General features: G+C 38.1%; 1 long non-coding RNA gene across 1 annotated transcript; it reads right to left on the minus strand.

Moving 5' to 3' along the window:
• Positions 1-1245: 1245 nt before the first annotated feature.
• On the minus strand, positions 1246-4593 carry LOC143676212 (uncharacterized). Its single transcript, XR_013171914.1, has 3 exons — positions 4399-4593; positions 3424-3658; positions 1246-1351 (listed from the first exon to the last, which is right to left on the minus strand). It is a non-coding gene; the product is annotated as an uncharacterized LOC143676212 (long non-coding RNA).
• Between the last annotated feature and the right edge of the window lie 1949 nt (positions 4594-6542).

Here is a 6542-nt window from a genome sequence, read left to right on the forward strand (position 1 = left end):
AGGTGTGGGTGTGAAGAGGTGTGTATGTGGAGAGGTGTGTGTTCTGGCGCATAGTTACTGGCTGTTCCCACCTTGACACATCACTGCAGGGGCTCCAAACATTGTTTCTAAAGATCATCTATTGGACTCTACCATGTTTTGGTTGTGACTGAAGCTTTACCAGCTTTATTAACTTATTCAAAGGAACAACTTTGGATTTACTGATTCCTCACTTGCTTGTCTACTTTTGATTTCATTGATTTCTGTCTCATTTCTAAAATTTCATTTTAATTTCTTTGAATTTAGTTTAAGTTCATTTTTCCTAAATTTATTTTCTAGCCTCTCCAGAGCATCGGATAGTTCCATCTCCCTACCCCATATTAGTGACAGACCCTTCCAACATGAAAAAGTTAGAATGACCATAGCCCAAATACCCCTAAAGTGAGGGATAGAAAGATCAAAGGCGATGGTGGAGTTAGACAGAAAAGGTAGGGTTTAACAAATGAATATGATTGCTGAATCATTAGATTGATATCTCTCTTAGTCTCTAGTATCTTAGAGCAGCTAGAAGCAAAAATGTAAAATTGTGGAATTGTAAGCCATGTCAAACTCTGAAATATGTTCTACAACTAATTGTGATGATATGCTTTGAAATTCATTGCTTTTTTGCATATATGTTATTATTCACAAAAAAGGGGAAAAAGTCAGTTGTGATGATAAAAAAATAAGCCTTCTAGCCTCCTCTATTCTGGAGCACCTAGAAGGAAAAATCTGAGAGGTTCATATGGGAGCCCATGACGAACTCTGGGCTCTGTCCTGTAATTACTTGCTGAAGAGTGCTTTGAAAACTTGCTTTTTTGTTTCTTTGCTTTGTATGTATGTTACACTATAGGATAAAAACATAAAAAAATTGAAAGACTTAAGATGAATATTAGAAGATTCTATCTGCTTAAGCAGAGAGGGCACCACCAAGGTGTGAGCACAAGCAGGTAGGGAACATGGAGGCTGACTGCCATTGTCATGGTTGCTGTGAGGTTTGTGGTTTATATTTTTATTGCAGTCTTCATTCAAGTAATAATTTACTACTTCACATATGGTATAAGATGTTGTAATAGTATATTTCCATACCTTCCCACCTGGCTTTTGTGCTGTTGTTGTCATACATTTCCTTCTACATATTTTATAACCCCCATAGTATATTACCATTATCTTCACTTTGAACTGTCAATTATGTTTAAAGTTAGTTTTTAAAATAAGAAGAAAATCTGGCTTGTTTTTTTTAACTCACATACTTATTATTTCTGGAGCTCTTCATTCTGTTGCATAGATCCATTTTCCATCTGTTGTAATTTTCCTTCTTCCTGAATTGATTCTGTGAATATATATGGAATGTACACACATAAATTCATATATAGATATATGTATATAAATATGCATATATGCATATATATTCATATATTTTGTTTTTATAATCCTGTTCAAGTGATGATGATACTTTCAGCTTTTATATTTCTTTAAAAATGTTTATTCCATTTCTGTTTTTGAAAGCTATTTTTGTTGGGTATAGAAGAGTAGGTCAAACTTTTTTTTCTTTCAGTACTTTAAGATGCTGCTCAGTGCTTTGTGATCTGCACTGTTACCAATGACGAATCTTCCATAATTCATAGTTACTCCTCAGTACATAATGAACCTTTTCTCTCTGTCTGCTTTTAAGATTTTCTTTCTATCACTGTTTATCATTTCTCTTTAAGAAATTTAATTATTATATACCTTGATGTACTGGTTTGATTTTTTTCATATTTCCTTTTCTCTGTTTCCTTAGGCTTCTACGATTTGCAGTGTTATTATTTTCATTTAGAATAGATATATCTTGGTCATTATTTCTTCATTTTTTTTCTGTCTTAATTCTGTCTGCTATTTATCAGGGACTCCAATTACAGATATAATTAGGCTGCTTGAAGTTGCCCCATTGCTCACTGATGCACTTTCCTTTTTTTCAGCACATTTTATCTCTGTGTTTCATTTTATGTTGTTTCTATTGCTTTGCTTTCAAGTTCATTTTTCTTTCTTCTCTATATATGTAATCAGTTTTTAACCCCTCCATTATATTTTCCATCTCAAAAACGATATTTTTTGTTTCTACAAGTTTGATATTGGTCCTTATATATGCTTCATATCTTTGCATAAAATGCTTAAACTTTCATTTCTTTCTTGAACATAGGGAATATAGTTATAATAAGTTGTTTCCTATCATTTATTAATTCTATTGTTAGTGCCATTTTAGGTCCATTTCCACTGATGATTTTTCTCTTCCTATTAATGTATAAATGCAGGATATCCTTGTTTATACAGTAAAGTATAAGAATAGGTATACTGTGCTTCAAGATGACTAGATTGCAGTGCAATCAGCTCTAATAGAATAGTGGGAGCACATACAGGTGCTATGATCTATGCTGAAGATCAAATAAGACATCCCAGAGGAGTATAATACCTGAGCTGAGTCACTAAGTAAGAAGCAGGGATGAAGTATAGGTAAAGAGGAAAAAAGAGGCAGAGGAAATTTGAGGTCACCAAAGACACCACTGCAAAGGCACAGAAATGAAAGAGGGGCATATAGAAGGACATCACGAGTACATTGTGGCTGGACTATGGGCAGAGAGTGGACAGAGATGACACTGAGCTAGCACAAGGATTCAGCTTGTGGTGGGAACTGTGCACTTAGCTGAAAAGCTTGAGCTTTATTTGCCACGGGAAGAGTTTGGAAGGTTTTAAGCATGAATTGGCGAGGGTCAGATCTGAACTCTCTGATGATCCCTATGATGGCTAAGTGGTCAATGGGTAGAAAGTTCAGGGAGAAAATTTTGCAATAGTTCAGGTCTGGGTGCCAATTTTTCTTAGAGGGTAGTGGAGTGCTGCCAGAAAATGACACACAAAGCTTATTGCCCTGAATAGCTATAAGAGAACAGAATGGCCAATAAGTGATGCATGGCTAAAGTTGGAGGAGGAAATGAGATCAGATCATGCAAAACTCCCCTTAAAATAGTAAAAGGCAAATTAAAACTAAAACCTAGGGTAGTCAACACATATATTTGAACGGAGCCCATGAAACCAAATTTTCCAGCTCTGTGTGTCTTTTCAGAGACAACATAGCAGAAAGATTTCCAGATGTTTCCAAGTGACCCCATAGTGTAATAAATCACTCCTGTTTAAGAACTGCTGCTTTACAGACCTAGAAACTGAGGCTGGAGACAGAGACAAAGTACACCTGACCATACTGCCAGAATTGATTCCAGGTTGGTTTCAGAGCCACAAACTTTCTACCATGCCTCACTGAGTTCAGTGGCTACAGGTCTGGCCCTGTGAACTCATTCCTTCTCTGGTTATGTTCTGTTATGTGCTGATTGTGGCAAGAACTCAGCCCACAGATGGATGTGATGGACGTACCTGACAACCAGAGGTTTGGAGATCAGAGGTGAAGGCTTTCCTAAAGCACCTTTATGCTGGTTCTGGCTTTCTTTGTTTCAATGGCAGGTTGGCAGCAGATTGACCCTACACATCTGAGAGTCTGCTGTGGCCTTCATCCAACCCCAGGTGTAGGCTGAGTCCATAAGGCAAGATCACTTTGCCCTGTGCCACAGTTGACCCATGGCGGGACAATTCAGTCTCAATTCTTAGCTTCCTGGGAGAAAAACATGATTTTCAGGGGAATGAAGACTATATTGGGTGAATATTTAAACTATATTATCCCTATTACAATAGCCAGAAATGCTATAATATTTTCATTAGAAACTTAAAAGGAGGAAGACTTACCTGATCACTTAAGACATTTTTGAAGAATATTAGTATTTACCTTCTCTGAAATTTTATGCCTGTTCAGATATCCTTGAGGTCTGGACACCATATCAGATTGGAAATTGGAGTACACATAGAATGTGTAAAAAGTTTTTTATGATCTCAGGGGAGTTCATTCTTCTTAAACATTATTTTGTATGATACATGTAAAACTATGTCACATTGTCATAAAGCCTAATTTGTAAAAATGTTAAGGATATTAAATGCCCAGAATAATCAAATATGGTGAATCTATAGCTTACCATACATGCAAGTTTGTTTCAATTATCTTAGGTATTATTTTTCATTCACAATTTTTATATTTGTAATATTTTAATATAGCCAATCTGAAACTGCCCTCGGAGCTGGACTCCCAGCAACCTGAAGTAGCTAATCAAAAGTTTTAATCAGCAATCAGACCACATACTGCCAGACATTGGAGGCCTAGGTCCTTATAACCCAATCTGGTGTCATAACCTGCACCAGGAAACTGGGCTGAAGTCCTCACTGTCGCCTGCCATGTAGTTGTATGAGAGATGGAAGCTGCTTCACAGAGGGTGAAAGTCACAAGAATTCAGAGAAATTTACCAGCCTCTTACTCCAGTGCTTCCCTAGATTCTGCAAAATGTTCCAATAGGGTCCAGAAGTTCAAATAGTTGATTCAGATGCTTTTTGCCAGTTCAGTGGTGGTTTTGGTGGAGAGACTTGATTTCTAGTGCTCCCTACTCTACATTTCCACTGATCCTATGAGCTTTAGTGTGTACAAAAAATGAAGTAAAATAAGATAGGATTATACTTTTCTCTCTTTAGAATCACTTAGTGATTCTAAATTCTAATTACCCCATTAGAATCACTTAGTGTCAGGATCATGGTGGTCAGGCCAATGGTGACTGCTGTCACCCCTGAAATAGAAACACTTCTCCTCAAGTAATAGAAGAAGTAGTGTCCCAAAAGATTTGAGAGTGTTGACTTTGTTAGCATCATTTTCCTATTGATTTGGAACCTCATTTACATGATACGTTATTTTCACTTTCCCCCTCATCTTTAATGGGCAGGAGTTCTTAACACTGAAGCTTCCAGTGTCTCTGGCCACCTTACTTCTCTACTAAGGAGCTATTGATCTGTTAAGAAGGCTCTTCAGTTGACCCGGCAGAGATAGTGCTTATGGAAACCTTGAAGCAACCATTTAAAAAAACATATTTTAACTGAGAAATATCCACACACATACAGTCAACCCATATTATACAATCAATGGCTCATAATAACCTCTTTTTTTTTAAAGAATAAGGCTAAAGACTCAGGGTGAAAAGGTGAAAGTTGGAAAGAAAGGAATGATTTTAGTCTATATATTACCTCATGGATTAAATATTTGCTCTTTAAAAATAATACCAATTTTTCCCTGTTAGGTCTGGATCCACAAGCTCTAGTGAGATCATATTGTGGGATGACTGACTATAGGAAGACACTGATAAATGTTCGTGAGTTCCAACAAAGTAATTAACTCTGTTATTGGTCTTATGGATTTGTTAGGATATAGGCTTAGGGTCAGAGGTTCAAATATTACCCCATGAAAAGGTTGCTGTGATGGTATGAGAGAGCATCTCAGCATTTAGGAAGCATCCAAAAAACATCAGCTCCTCTTCTTATTTCATCTATTTCTGTATTCTTTCCAGTTAGGCTAATGTCTTTTTGTTAGTCAGGGTTCTCTAGAGAAACAGAATGAGCAGGAGATATCTGTAGATAGAAAATTTATAAAAGTGTCTCACATAACAGTGGGAATGTAGAGTTCAAGTTCTGTAGGGCAGGCCACAAACTGGTGACTCCAATGAAGTTCCTCAGTGAACTCTCAGGAGAGGCTGGGTGGACAACCATGGGAATGGAAGAGTCCGAAATCTGTAGGACAGGCTGTGAAGCTGATTACTCCGATGAAGGGTGTGTTAGTTAGACTCAGTTGTCAACTTGGCCAGGTAAGCATACCTAGTCTTGTTGCTGTGGACATAAGCCAATGGTATGTGAACCTCATCTGTTGCCAATTACATCTGCAGTCAGCCAGGAGGCGTGTCTGCTGCAATGAGTGACGTTTGACTTAATTGGCTGGTGCTTAAATGAGAGAGCACAATGTAGCACAGCCTAAGCAGCTGGCATTCCTCATCTCAGCACTCGCAGCTCAGCCCAGGCCTTTGGAGATGCAGAAAGAAGTCACCCCGGGGAAAGTTGTTGGAACCCAGGGGCCTGGAGAGAAGACCAGCAGAGACCATCCTGTGCCTTCCACGTAAGAAAGAACCTCAGTGGAAAGTTAGCTGCCTTTCCTCTGAAGAACCAACAAAATAAATTCCCTTTTATTAAAAGCCAATCCGTGTCTGGTGTGTTGCATTCCGGCAGCCAGCAAACTAGAACAAAGGGTCTGGATGAACTCCACAGGAGAGGTTCATTGCCTGATGCAGGAAAAGTGAATGTCTCTTCTGAATCCTCCTTAAAAGCTTTCTGGTGATTAGGTTAATCATCACTCATTGCAGAAGTTACTCCCCTTAGCTGATTACAAGCACAAACAGCTGTGGATGCAGCTAACGTAACTATGATTTAAGTCCATTAAGTGCCCTCATAGCAACAGACAGGCCAGCGCTTGCCCAACCAGAGAACCAGGCACCATCATCTGGCCAAATTGACACATGAACCTGACCACGACAGGCTCTATTTTTTTAAAAGCCAGATGTTCTTTGATTTTCCTAGAT

Source organism: Tamandua tetradactyla, chromosome 3 (genome assembly GCF_023851605.1).
Source record: "Tamandua tetradactyla isolate mTamTet1 chromosome 3, mTamTet1.pri, whole genome shotgun sequence".
Taxonomy (NCBI): domain Eukaryota; kingdom Metazoa; phylum Chordata; class Mammalia; order Pilosa; family Myrmecophagidae; genus Tamandua; species Tamandua tetradactyla.